Source organism: Phascolarctos cinereus, unplaced genomic scaffold (genome assembly GCF_003287225.1).
Source record: "Phascolarctos cinereus isolate Bilbo 61053 unplaced genomic scaffold, phaCin_HiC Scaffold_4;HRSCAF=312, whole genome shotgun sequence".
NCBI lineage: Eukaryota > Metazoa > Chordata > Mammalia > Diprotodontia > Phascolarctidae > Phascolarctos > Phascolarctos cinereus.
In genome coordinates, this window is record NW_027555847.1 from 695,134,698 (window position 1) to 695,149,073 (window position 14,376).

Consider the following 14,376-nt stretch of genomic DNA (forward strand, 5'->3'; position numbering starts at 1 on the left):
ATGCTCCATTCTCTTCCATGGAGAATCCAAGTCTAGAGTGGGACCGTATGGGTCCATGGAAGGAGGCGGAAGATGTACTGGATAGAGGAGAAAAGTTAACGTGTAGTAGAACAGGCAGGTGTGGGAGGCTTCTGGAGTCAAGAGGAGATTTGGAGCAGGTGTTCTGAGGAATGAGATAGAGACCCAGTTGGGCAGGAGGTAAAGAATTACCTTGCTGCAGGAAGGCTCCAGGTGAGATTAGGAAACATAAAATCAGCATGGAGTTCTTGCCTTGCTCAAGATCTGTTCAGCAGCATGTCAGTAAGAGTAAAAGAGGCAGATGGAGAAAATAATGGAAATGTGGCCAGAGGTGTGCAGCTAGAGGTCAAGGGAGTGAGGGATTAGAGAGGAGAGACAGCGGAACATTTAACTGGTTAATTAGAGGGTAAAGACTGGGAAAAGAAGGAGAAGCCAAAAAGGGGGGATTGTTTTTTCAATTTAATAATTACTAATTTATTACATTAATAATTACACCTATTTAGGGACAGCTAGATGATGCATCTTGGAATCAGGAAGAGTCATCTCTATGAGTTCAAATCCACCCTCAGACATTTATGAGCTGTGACTCTGGGCAAGTCACTTCACCCTGTTTGCCTCAGTTTCCTCCTCTGTAAAATGAGCTGGAGAAGGAAATGGCCAACCACTTCAGTATCTTTGCCAAGAAAACCCCAAATGGGGTCACGGAGAGTTAGACTCGACTGAAATGACTCGATAACAATAACACCAAAGCACCTACTTTGCCTAAGACCTTGTGGCATAGCGGACAGAGAATCGGCCTTAAGTCAGCCAGCTTCGAGTTCTGCCGGTGACCGACCCAGGCAGTGTGGTGCTGGGCAATCACTCGACCTCTAAGGGCTTTAGACGATCTTCTGTTGAGAAGATCCTGACCTGTGTGGATAGAGCTTCCCCACCTGGGAGTTCATACCAATGAAATCACAGGTCTGATCACCACCTGTATATCCTACTTTACACAATGCACTAAACTTATTATACTCTATCATGTGGAATTAGCTGTTTGTTGATAAAGCTCATTAAAGGTAATTCCATGTAAAAAGAGTCCTTAAGCCACAAGAACACGTCAAAATATCAGTGAAATGTGCTATTGTTTCTCTTGTTTTCTCTTTCCTTTCTCAGTAATTTTTTCAATTTATTCACATAATGTCCCTCAAGCCACTGAACCAATACCTAATGAGAAACTCCTCCTATTATATGTGTGTGTGTATGAAATATACTACAATACCCCAAGGACCTGTGGTTTCACCTGAACACATTGCGATCCAATTTAGTTCAATTAGATAAACACGTAGAATCCTAACATGCTAGATTTAAAGTGGGAGGGGTCCTAGGGACCATCAAGTCCAACTTCCTCCCATTTTACAGAGGAGAAGCTGCCCAGTGGGAAATACAAGTTAGATGTATACAAAGATAAGTAGGCACAACATATTTTTTGCTGTTGCCCAGGTTTGTGATTTCATCAGCCTGGGGAGCACCATGGTGAAGGAATGCCTTCTATCAGGGGAATTCTACAACCTTGGTAAAATCCTCTAGTCGTAGAGAGTTACCTGGGGCACCGAGAGGTAAGTGACTTACCCAGGATCACCCAGGCAGTGTGTGTGGTCAGAGATGGGACTGAGACTGGCTCACTACCTAGTATGTCATGCTGCATCTATGTAGAAAGCCTGTACTACATGCGAAGTAATTTGGGAGATGGGAAAGTTACTAACAATTAGGGGAATTTCAAATGGCTTTGGTAGGGCACCTGATCTGAGCTTTGTAGAAAAATAGAAATTCTAAGACGCAGAGGTGGAAGAGGAGGGCATTCCAAAAGGTAGGGGGCGTGACTTGTGCAAAGATGTGGAGTCCAGAGGTGAAATGTCGTGTCCAAGAGAAAGCAAAAAGGCCAGTTTAATGGGTGCATAGAGTTTCCATTAAAGGGAAATTGGTGTCTTTGGGTAAACCCACAGTTAAGGGGCAGGACATGGATGCTGATCCAGGAAAGGAGACTGAGAAGAGTGGTCAGACAGGTAGAAGGGGAACCAAGATACTACAACACCGTGAAAATCAGTCACGGAAAGCATATCAAGGTGGCGAAGGGGGTGAACAGGGTCAAATGGTCCCAAGAGGTCAAGAAGGGTTGAGGAAGAGTTACAGCTAGCTAGCATTTATAGAGAATTCTAAGACTTGCAAAGTGTATTTCAGATATTATCTCATTTAATTCTCACAACAACCCAGTGAGGTAGGTGCTATTATTACCCCCGTTTTACAGATGAGAAAACTGAGACTGACACTGGTTAAGAAATTTGCCCAGAGAGGCAGCTAGGTGGCACAGTGGATAGAGCACCGACCCTGAAGTCAGGAGGACCTGAGTTCAAATCCGGCCTCAGACCAAACACTTGACACTTACTAGCTGTGTGACCCTAGGCAAGTCACTTAACCCCAATTGCCTTTAAAATAAAAAGAAAGAAAAGAAAAGAAAATTGCCCAGTCACACTGTTAGTCTGAGACAGAAATTGAAACTAAGAGCTTCCTGAAGCCCCAAGTCCAACACTCTGTTTACCATACCACTTAGGTGCCCAGGCCAGAGTCAGATTATGAAGGACTTTAAATGAGTGTGTTTTATCCCAGAGACAATAGGGAGCCAGTGAAGCTTCTTGAGGAGAGGAGTGATCAGGTCAGACCTGAACTTTAGGCATATGCATTTGTCATTGGAGTAGAGGTGGGATTAGAGAGGGGAGGGCCTGGGACAGAGAGACTTGTAAGGAGGCTATTTCAATACACCAGGCTAATAGGGAGGAAGGTTGGATCTAGGGGAGGGGTCTCTGAGAGAAGAAGAAGGGACAGATGTGAGGAGATGATATCAACTGACCGGAGTGGGGAATGAGAGAGGAGTCAAGGCTGACAAGAAGGAGAGGGATGATTCCCCTGGTTGACCAAGGCTTCTTAACCTTGTTTGTGCCAGGGATCCTTCTGGCAATCTGGTAAAGCCCATGGGCCCCTTCTCAGAACAGATTTTTAGAATTTTAGAGATTAGTGAAAATCAAGACAATTTTTACTCCTCCAAGTTCACAGACCCCTGGAAATCCCTGGATCCCTTGTTAGGGGGGTGAGGGTCTGTGGACCACAGGTTAAGAAGTCATTAGAGCAATTAATTGGTCAGCAGGCATCTATTAAACACTTCTTATGTGCCGAGCACTATGCTAAGCATTGAGGAGACAAAAAAAAAGTTTCTGTTCTCAGGGAGCTCATGGTCTAACGGAGGAGACAATGTGCAAAAAAAATGTACAAACAGCTAAACATAGGATAAGTTGGGGATAATCAACAGAGGGAAGGCACTAGCTTTAGGGGAGATTGGAAAAGGTGGGGTTTTGGCTGGGACTTGAAGGAGGCCGTGGAGGCCAGGAGGCAGAGATGAGGAGGAGAAGGAGCGTTTTGAGCATGGGGCAGGGCAAGGGCAAACGCGCAATATTGGAAAACAGAGTGTCTTGTATGAGGAGCCCCCAGAAAGGCCAGTGTCTGGATGGGAGAGTGACCAGGGAGAGGAAGGAGGTATAAGAAGGCTAAGAAGGTAGGAAGAGGCCAGCCTCTGAAAGGCTAGAGGTGCCAGAGGATTTTATATTTGATCCTATGGGTAACAGGGAGCCACTGGAGTTTGCTGAATAGGAGAATGGCGTGTTCAAAGCTGTGCTTTGGGAAAAATCAATTTGACAGTCAAAAGGATGACCGTTGGAGTGGGGAGGGACTTTTACTGACCAGTAGGGTTTTTAAATGACACAGGCTCAGGGATAAGTGCAGTCTGGAGTGGAGAGTAAACCTGTAGATGAATATGTAAGAAACAATGGGGGTAGAAGGGAGGGGCTGCAAAGGCTCCATGAGAAACCATTAGTTTTGGCTTAATTGCCTTTCATCTCACTCCACGTGCCTACATGCTTTCACCAAGGGGCATATTTTAGAAAGCAGAGGAGAGCCATCCATCACCCCCCAAATAACTCACAAAGACAGAGGGCACACTAGAAGACCAGGCTTCTTAATGAGACTGAGCCGCAGAGAACACAGGCCTGCATCCTTCACGTTTCTATCGGCTGGATGGTTCTCCCAAGGGGCCCACCAGACACTTCAATGGACCATGGGTCAGAAAGAGCAATGCACCAGCCACAGAGGCCTCCGAGGGTGACCAAGTGGAATCTTCCAGAGGGCTGATGGTCAGACCCTCCCTGAATGTAATGGCTCTGGCAGGCCAGAGCTTAAACTCCCAGGATGGCCTTAAAACGAGGGCTCAGCTCCTCCACTCCTCGGGTTTCAGGGTTACTCAATTCTCATAAATCCTTCTTCTTCTCCTCTTTTCCCTTTCCCTTCTTAGCCCCTAGATGCTATCCTACTGAGAAGGACCATTCTTTCCAGGAGCGAGCATGTTGCCACTACACAGAGACATAGCTAGGAATTTTTTTCACCTTAACCAAAAGAGCTGATGGGTACCACGGGATGGGAGAGGGGTGGAGAAGCTAGAGGGCATTGTGGTGTGGTGGATAGGGTAATAGACTTGGAATCAAAAAGACCTGAATTCAAATCTCATCTAATCTAGCTATGAGATGGGCAGCGAGGTGGCACAGTGGATAGAGCGCCAGACCTGGAGTCAGGAAGACCCATCCTCCTGAGTTCAAAGCCAGCCTCAGACATTTAATAGCTGTGTGACCCTGGGCAAGTCACTTTACCCTGTTTGCCTCAGTTTCCTTATCTGTAAAATGAGCCAGGGAAGGAAATGGCAAACCATTCCAGTATCTCTGCCAAGAAAACCCCAGATGAGATCAAGAAGAGTCAGACATGACTGAAAATGACTGAACAAAAAAAAAAAGCTATGTGATCCTGGGAAAGGATTACTTCTTTGTGCCTCAGTTTCCACATCTATAAAATGGAGTTAGACTGGAGTTAGGTGGTCTCTAAGGTCCCCTTTTGCTCTAAATCTATGATCTATTTACTCTGTTCTATGAACAAGATCCACTGGATTATAGACTTGGAGTGGGAAGGGAGCTTAGGGACCACTGAGTCAAACCCCATCATTTTACAGATGAGGAAACTGAGGCCAGAGAAGTTAAGCAGCTTGCCCAGCATTACACAGATAATAAGAGATGGAGATAGGCTTTAAACCTAAGTCCTCTATAAGGCAGAAGATGGCAGGCTCACAGGAGGAAGGGCAGAGCTCCAAGGAGGAAGTACTCCTCTGATCCTTCAGAAAAAAGTCCCGTTTGCCCTTTGCTAGTTATACTCTGTGGCTACAGATGCTTCTTATATTGGATAACTGGAAAGGAAGAGCATAAGGCAATGGAAAAATTATTGGATTTGAAGTCAAAGGGTTCAAATCCCATCTCTGACACTCTCTGCTTTCCTGATCTTGGGCACAGTGCCTGGCACACATTAGGTGCTTAATAAGTGTTTATTGATTGATTGATCTTCAAGATGAGGGGATTTGACCAGATGGCTTCAGAGATCCTATGAGCTCACTGGTGACAACAGGTCACTAAAAAGTTAGAGAGAACAAATGGAAAAGAATAAGAAATAGGGTGTGTGTGTGTGTGTGTGTGTGTGTGTGTGTGTGTTGGGGGAGAAGAGTGGGAGACAAACTACCAAAACAGGGAGGCTATCCCAATATGTGGTTGCCATGTGTGAAGATGTATTAAAAGCTCCCCGAATTCTCCATGAGGAAGGATTCTAATAGATGAAGCACCTGCCTTAGACTGGTCTTAATGTCACCTGGCTCTTTCTGAGTTGAGAGAAAGCTCTGGAGGCCAATTTCCCTGTCGTCCATGCCAATATCTGAAATCTACGTTTCCTCCATTGGCTTTGTCACTGGTTTTCATCGGCCGTCCCGGCTCCCGGATGCTCAGGCTTTCCTTGCACGTTACACTCGAAGTCTGTTTCAAGGCCTGTGCTGGACGGACGGGGATCAGTGGCCATGATGACAGATTCAATATTGGTAGTGGGGAGCCTCAGCGCCCAAGGGATTTGGGCAGGAAAGCAGGCTTTCTGCTTTCCCTTAACCCACTGTGACTCAAAGGGCTGAACAAAATGTGATAGGAAATCCTAGGGGTTCTTTATTTTTTCTTTTAAAATGTGGATCCCATAATATCAGCATCTACCTCCCTGGGTTGTTGTGAGGATGAAATGAGACAATATTTATAAGAGCCTTGGCACAGAGCCTGACACATAGTAGATGCTATACAAATGCTGGTTGTTAAGTATACAGTGGGTGCTTAATAAATTTTTTTTAAAAGTGTGGATCCCATGGCCTATGCTGCTAAGATTCGATTCAAGTAGAATTCAATTCAAGCTTAATAAGCTTTAGACTACACTAGGACTTTTGGGACACACTGCAACTATTATATGCCTACTATATACCCAGAGCCAGGGATGCAAAGACCAAAAAACAAAACGGTCTCTGCCCTCAAGTCGCTTACATTCTACAATCCCACAATTCTTTTGACTATAGCAGGACTTTGTTCTTGTCGGTCAGTCATATCAGTCGTGTCTGACTCTTTGTGACCCCATTTGGGGTTTTCTTGACAAAGATACTGCAGTGGTTTGCCATTATTCTCTAACTCATTGTAGAGATGGGGAAACTGAGGCAGACAGGGTGAAGTGACTTGTCCCGGGTGACATAGCTAATAAGTGTCTGAGGCCAGATTTGAACTTGGGTGTTGACTCCAGGTCCAGTGTGCTTCCTGCCATGATTAGAGGTAGCTAGGTGGAGCAGTGGAAAGAGCACCATCTAGTGGAGAAATTCTTGCTCGGATATGGATGTTGGTTCATATGGCCAATGAGGTTCTTTCCAACTCTAAGCTTCTGGGTGGTACAGTGCAGAAAGCATCGGCTTTGAGAGCAGAGGACGTGAGTTCCAATCCTGGCTCTGCCATCTTTACCTGTGTGACCTTGGGAAAGTCACTCGGCAGCTGTGTGCCTCAGTTTCTTAATCTGTAAAATGAGGATTTGGGACTAGACCTCTCAGGACCCCCTCCATCTATCTCTCCATGATCCCATGACTTCTATGGACACCAGCTTCCTCATTTGTAAAATGAAGGGGTCAAACTCAAAGTCTTTTCCAGCCCCAAATCTATGATCCTGTGATTCCCAGACTCTGTTTGCAAATGTCTCCATGAAAGTCAAGGAAGAGGGAGAGAATTCTCATTGCCAGTCTGACCAGGGTGAGCTCTCCAGCAGAAGGTTGGATAGTTAAAGAGGCCCAGGAAAGCAATTCCATAGCAGATGGCAGGAATTTTTGCCTGGGTCAGTGTTTCCTGAAAGGAAAAACAGATGTCAGAATTCTGAGAAGCCCCCTCCCACTCATTAGGTCGTGGGCAGCATTCTGTACCACTCTCCCCTCTCCCTCCCCTTCCCTCCTTTCCCCTTTCCTTCCTCCCTCTTCCCTCCTCCACCACCTTCTCTAATTTGTCTGTTATCTATTAAGTACTTGATACAGAAGAGATCCTTTGGTTTTCAGAATAGGGTCAAACCTAGTCCACTTCTCCAATCGGTTTGGGGTTTGGGAGGAAAGGAAGACAGAGGGAAAAGACATTAAATGTTAGAAGGTTCTTATACCATTGACGTTTTGGAGGCTTGTGCGGAAATCTTTAGAGTAGATTGCCAACATAGTGGCATCTACTTTACTGCCAAATGACTTTGATGGGAAGTAATTTTTTTTTTTGGTACAAGCCTTCACAGAATACAGAATTTCAGGGTTGGAAGGGTCCCCAGTGGCTAAGCGGTCACAATTTGAACCAAGACTTCCAGGCAAAAGGCTGCCCTGCCCACCAACAAAGCCATTCAGAATGAATGGACAAGGATTGATTAAGCACCTATGTGCCCAGAGCTGTACAGGATACAAAAGTAGAAACTGGTCCCAGCAGGTAAAGAGCTGACATCCTAACTAAATAGAAAGCATTTTCTCAGCTCATGCCTAAAATTCACAGCCTCCTCCCCAGAGCCATAACTAGGAATTCTGTGCCAGGGGCAAAGCTAGGGCTGGGAGTTTACAGAGGACAGTCTGCCCTGGAAGCACAAAGTAGGGGGTCCAGAGGAAAGCCCCTAAGTGTCGTGGTCACACTGAGCAAGAAGGGGGAAGGAGGAGGACAAAGAAGACAGTTTGCCCTGTTGGACAACTGTCCCTCCTGGACCACTACTTCAGAAAGGCCCCAACCACACTTTACTGCATTCTTTGGCCTTCAACCATTTTCTTGACAATCTCACCAACCACCTAGCCGATACCCGCCTACATTTTCCAACTATCCTCTCCTGCCCCAGTCCTGGAAGCATGATTACATCAACTCTGCCACTGTTCCCAGAAAGGCTGTGTCCATTTACTCTCCTATGGCCCCACTGACCATTTGGTAACTTTCAGCACCAAAATGCCCCCTCCCTGTCCACCACTCCCCTATAGTGTTATCTCTTCCTCTTAATGAACTCTGTGATGGCAGACACTGTCTTTGACTTTATATTTGTATACCTTATATTTAACACAGTGCTTGGCACATAGTAAGGCTTAATAAATGCTTTTTCATTCATCCATTCTCAGAGGAAGTAAAGGGGAAAAAGCCAAGGGAACAGAAGGTCAGGGCAAGAAGAGTTTAATGTAGCCCAAGCTAGTATTAGCTTTTTTTTTTGATGCCACATCAACCTGCTGAATCGTACCAAGCTTTGGGTTCATGGAAACCCCCAGATTATTTTGAGAAACAATGTCCATGGAATCAAGCGACCCCCATCTCTTACTCACCAAATTGATTTTTTGTGTCCAAGTCCACGTCTTTACATTTATCCTCATTGAATTTCCTCCTGCTAGATTCAGTCCAATACTCTAGTGCCAGTCAAAGTCCTTTTGGATCTTGACTCTGGCATCATCCACTGTGTTAGCTCTCTCCCTCCCAGCTTGGTATCATCTACCAATTAATGAGCATACAGACCATCACTGACTTTATCCTAGACATTGACAAAAATGTCAAATGCAGATCTCTGAACTATTTTGTGGAGGTCTATTGCCAAGTTGACATTAAATCATTAACAATGACTCTTTGAGACCATCCATGCAACCAGGTCTAAATTCAACCAGTTGTATTGTTCACAAACCCATATCTCTCTATCTTCTCCACGAGAATAGCATGAGGTACTTTGTCAAGAGCTTGGCTAAAATTTAGGTGAACTCCATCCATGGCATTCCTTTCATGTCCTAGTTTAATAACCCAGTCAAAAAAAAAAGAAATGGGGTTAGTGTGGCATGACCTATTCTTGATGGAGCCATGACAGCTCTTTGTAATCACCACTCCCCTTTCTAGATGTTTGCCGACTCTCTCTAATGATCCATTTTGAAGTCAGACTCACTGGCTTCTAGGTTGAAGAATCTGTTCTTTTTTTTTTTTAAATCAGGACCGAATTTGCCCTTCTCCAGTCTTTCAGTCCCTCTTCTGTTTTTACCTGGACCTTCAGGGCTCCAGGTGGCTTCAGCCCCTCCCCTTCCCTTCCCCCCCCACCCCCATCTACTTCAGTGAAATATGTACCTCCTTCTCAGAAGCATTTAAAGTGAGCAGAAAAAGACACACCTTGAAACAATACATAAAGCCAAGAAAGATGGCGTCCCTTCTGGAGGGACATATTCCATCGAAAAATAAGCTTCCTATTTCAACACAGCAATTAGAGCCGGTGCCAATTTCTCTTTTGGAAAAAGAAAAAGAAAGAAAAAGAAAGAAACCCACCCCGTCTTCCCTGGTCTTGAATAGCTCTCTCCTCTAGGAAGAAGGTCTCACCCTCAGCTACACATGGACATGTGCCCTTCTTTCCCAGCCAGCTCCAGTCACCTCCATCATTCTACCCGTTCCATATTTATTAAACACCAATTCTATGCAAGGGTTTTAGAGCTGGGAAGGCGAATCTGCTCCAATGCTCTCCTTTCATATCAAAGGGAGCAAAGGCCCAGAGAGGGGGAGTCAGCTAGGAAGTAGAATTCTCACCCAGGTCATCCGACACCAGATCCATTGCTGTTTTCTGCTACAATGTTGCCTGGACCACTCCACTGAGTTCCCTACTGGTCTGTCTCAGCACGGTTCGGCTCAAGGGTGAATGAGGGCTCTCAAGGGTTATGCCAGGGGAAGCAGGTCCTACAGAGATGGAAAGGAGAGGCGGTATGGGGCAGAGGAAAGACTGGTGGACTTGAAATTATAGGGCCTACCTAACCCTACCTCATCCTACCTGTATGACCTTGGGCAAGTCATTTAATGTCTCTGGGCCTCAGTTTCCTCATTTGTTTGTTTGTTTGTTTTTAATTTTAAATTTATTTGTGTGTGAGGTGATTGGGGTTAAGTGACTTTCCCAGAATCACACAGCTAGTGAGTGTTATGTGTCTGAGGCCAAATTTGAACTCAGGTCTTCCTGACTCCAGGGTCAGTGCTCTATCCATCCACTGTACCACCTAGCTGCCCCCAGTTTCCTCATTTGTAAAATGATAGGGGTTAAATGAGATGGCCTCTGAGGTCCCCTCCGGGTCTAAATGTAGGATCCTCTGGGGTCACTGACAGATTCTCTTTGTTTCCCGGAGGGCCAGGCTAGCTCAGCTGAGAGAGGCTCATTAACCAGGTTGGCAGCAGGGGATGAATTGTTTCAGCCACACCCTGCTTGAATGTGGCTTCCTAAGCTAGACGATTGATCAGCCAGCTTTTTACTAAGCATCTAAGTATACAAAGACATAAGTGAGCTAGGACCTATGCTTAAAGGACCTTGCTTTCTCTCTGAAGAATTACAACCTACTGACTCATGTCTTCCCAATAAACACAAAGTGATAGGGGCGGGAAGGGGTGGTGCAGACCCCTAGGAGGAATCAGGAAGACTTCCTGGAGGAGTTAATATCTGAGCTAAGTCTTGAGGAGATCATGAACTTTCAAAAAGCATTAGTGAGAAGGGAAGGATTACCAGGCATGAGGAACAGCCTCATGGGCAAAGGCACAGAGGCTGGAGATCAAGATAGAATTCCAAGAAAAAGGACCTTACCAGAAAGTCATTAGAACTCAAAGCCCGAGTCCTTGAAAATCTCCTCTGAGCCACCCTTCAATTCCTGAGATACTGGAGTGGTTTGCCATTTCCTTCTCCATCTCTATCTGGCCACTGGACCCAGATGGCTCCGGAGGAGATAGTGAGGCTGGTGACCTTGTACAGCCCTGCCTCACTGAAATCCAATTTACTTGCATGTCATGGCATCACCTCCCTGATGTCATGACTCTCTTCAAGCACAAAGCACAAATAACAACAGCAGTTCCTGAGATACATTCTAATGATATTCCCTATAAGGCGCACTTGAAAAATAAAAAATGCCCAAATAAATATTCAATCAAGTCTGCCAATTTAATTCACCTGACATTTATTAAGCCCCTACTTTGTGTTAGCAGCTGGGGATACATAGAGTATATGAAGAGAAGAAATGGGAAATGAATCTGGAAAGAGAATCTGGGCTCAGATGGTAAAGAACATTAAATGCCCAATGGGGGCATTTATATTTGAACCTAAAGGCAATAGGGAGCCACAGAAGCTTCTGGAACAGGGGAGTGACCCCCGTCAGAAAAAACAAAATAGTCCTTGCTCTCAAGGAGCATGCATGATTCTGCTGGGCAGATACAACAGATGTACAAGTAGGCAGCATGGTACATTGGAAAGAACCCTGGTTCTAGAGTCAGAAGCAGGGTTCAAGCCTCCCCTCCAATGTTGATTACTTGTGTGAGTCACTCACTTTGCTGGGCCTCAGGTCCCCCAACTGTTAAATTAAGGGGGTTGGATTCCATGGCTTATAGGGCATTTGAAGTAAAATCTCTCATGAGAGGCTAGGCACCTGAGCTGTGCCTGGGACGAAGCTGGAAAACAGAAAGGGCAGAAGAGAGGGGAGGCGATCCACTGGGATGGGACGGGCATGAGTAGAGGCCAACAGGCAGCATTTTGTACTGACTTGTAAGTGCATGCTGTTGGATGCTTCGAGACCACCTGCACCACCACCCCCCCACCCCCCCCCCACACACACACAGAATTCGGCAAAATCTGTCCAGGGCACAAATGCCTCAAGGCAGGTCAAGACTACCCCCTTCATCTACACACATCATCTCTGGTCTGCTCTGCTCTGATTTCTCCACCCCTCCTTCTCCATTACCAGCAGTAAAATGAAACCCACTGAAGTAAGTACAAGGCCCGGATCCATTCAGAGCTCTAACCAGCAGCGCCTGGGAGTGCTTTGTTCCCAAAACCCTTCTGGGCAGTGAAAGCAGAGCGGGCCCTCACTCACACAGCTCTCAAAGTTGACACGGCATGATTATCTCCTTCAATCCTCACCATAGCCCCATAAAGGCAGTGCTGAAGACAGGTTTTCCACCTCCCTTTTTCAGATGAGGGACCTGAAGCTCAGAATAGTTAAATGACTTGTCCACAGTCACACAGCTCGTGGTAGAAGCAGGATTCAGACCTAGGTCTCCCTCCTGAGCCTGTATCCTTGCCTCTCTACTGCACTACACAGTCTGAGTATTCCTAGAAAAATCTAAGCATCTCAGAGCGTTCTCTAACTCGGGTGCACCAACCACAAACATCATGCTATACAAGAATCAGTTGAAAGAACCAAGGATGTCTGGCTTGGAGGGGAGAAGACTGGGGACATGAGAGTTGTCTTCAAGAATTAGAGTGGTCTCTTTGACCCTATAGGACAGACCCAAGAGCAGGGGGCAGAATTTGCAAAGAAGTCAGTTTAGACTTGGTGTCAGAAAAAAGAAAGAGACAGAGAGAAAGGAAGGAAAGAAAAAGAAAGAAAAAAGAAAGGAAGGAAGGAAGGAAAGAAGGAAGAGAGAAAGAGAGGGAGAGAGAAAGAGAAGGAGGGAGAAAGAAAGAAAGAAAGAGAGGGAGAGGGAGAGAGAGAGAGAAAGATAGAAAGAAAGAGAGAGAGAGAGAGAGAGAGAGAGAGAGAGAAGAAAGAAAGAAAGAAAGAAAGAAAGAAAGAAAGAAAAAGAAAGAAAGAAAGAAAGAAAGAAAGAAAGAGGGAGAGAGGAAGGAAGGAAGGGAGAGAGAAAGAGAAGGAAAGAAAGGAAGAAAGAGAAAGAAAGAAAGAAAGGAAGGAACAAACGTGCTATTAATTCAAGACGTCCAAATGTGGAATGGGCTACCTTGAGAAGAGAAGGTTTCCCTTCCTTACAGGTTTTCAAGCAGAGGCAAAAGGCTAGAGTGGGGAAATTCTTTTTTAGAGCTAAAGAGATTAACTGATTTTTCCTAGGTTCACATGCACAGGCAGTAGTAGGGGTGGGATTGAAACTGAGGCCACAATGATTGTGCACATCTAACCTATATCAGATTGCTTGCTGTTTTGGGGAGGCAGGAGGGAGAGAGAAAAAATTTGGAGTGCAAAATCTTATAAAGATGAATGTTGAAAACTACCTTTACATGTAATTGGAAAAAATAAAATACTATTTAAAGAAAGAAATTGAGGTGATAGTATCATAAGATCACAGATAGAGAGATGGAGGGGACTTTAAATGTCAAGTCCAAATTCTTCGTTTTACATATGAGGAAACTAAGACCTACTAAGTAAAGGTACTTGCCCAAGGTCACACAGATAACGAATGACAAGGGCAGGATTTGAACTTAGATCCTCTGATTCTAGAAGTAGTTCTATTTCTACTGTGCCAGGTTGCCAAGAAAATGGTGGAGCACTTTTAGATATTGTTAGAGGAGGGGGAAAGAAGGGAAGAAATGATGTGGCAGGAGTCAGATTTCCAGCACAGTTCTCCCTGTCACTGAGATGTCCAGGAGTCACAGAACCACAGAATTTGAGAGCTGCTGTAGTCCATCCAATGGTCATTCAACCTCTGCTTAGAAACTTCCAAAAAGGGGAAACCCCGTTCCCTGCAGGCGGCTCCCTCCACTCCGTCTCTCCGGATGTTTTCCTGATTTCAGGTCTGAGGTTTCTTCTTCGTCACTTCTGCCACATGGGTCTTGGTTCTTGCCTCTACAGCAAAGGCATCTGAGGACGAGTCATCAGGTCTCCTTGAGTCTTGCCTCCTACAAGGTAGACATCTCTGGTTCTTTCCACCAGCTTGGGTTACTCTCCTCTGAACACTGTTGTCATTATTCCGCGGTTTCAATCTTGTGTGACCCCATTTGGGTTTGGTTTTTTTTAAGCAAAGATACTAGGGTGGTTTGCCATTTCTTTCTCCAGCTCATTTTACAGATGAGGAAACTGAGGCTAACAGGGTTAAGTGTCTTGCCCAGGGTCACACAGCTAGGAAGTGTCTCAGGGCAGATCTTCCTAGCTCCAGATCCTGAGTTCTATCCACTGTACCACCT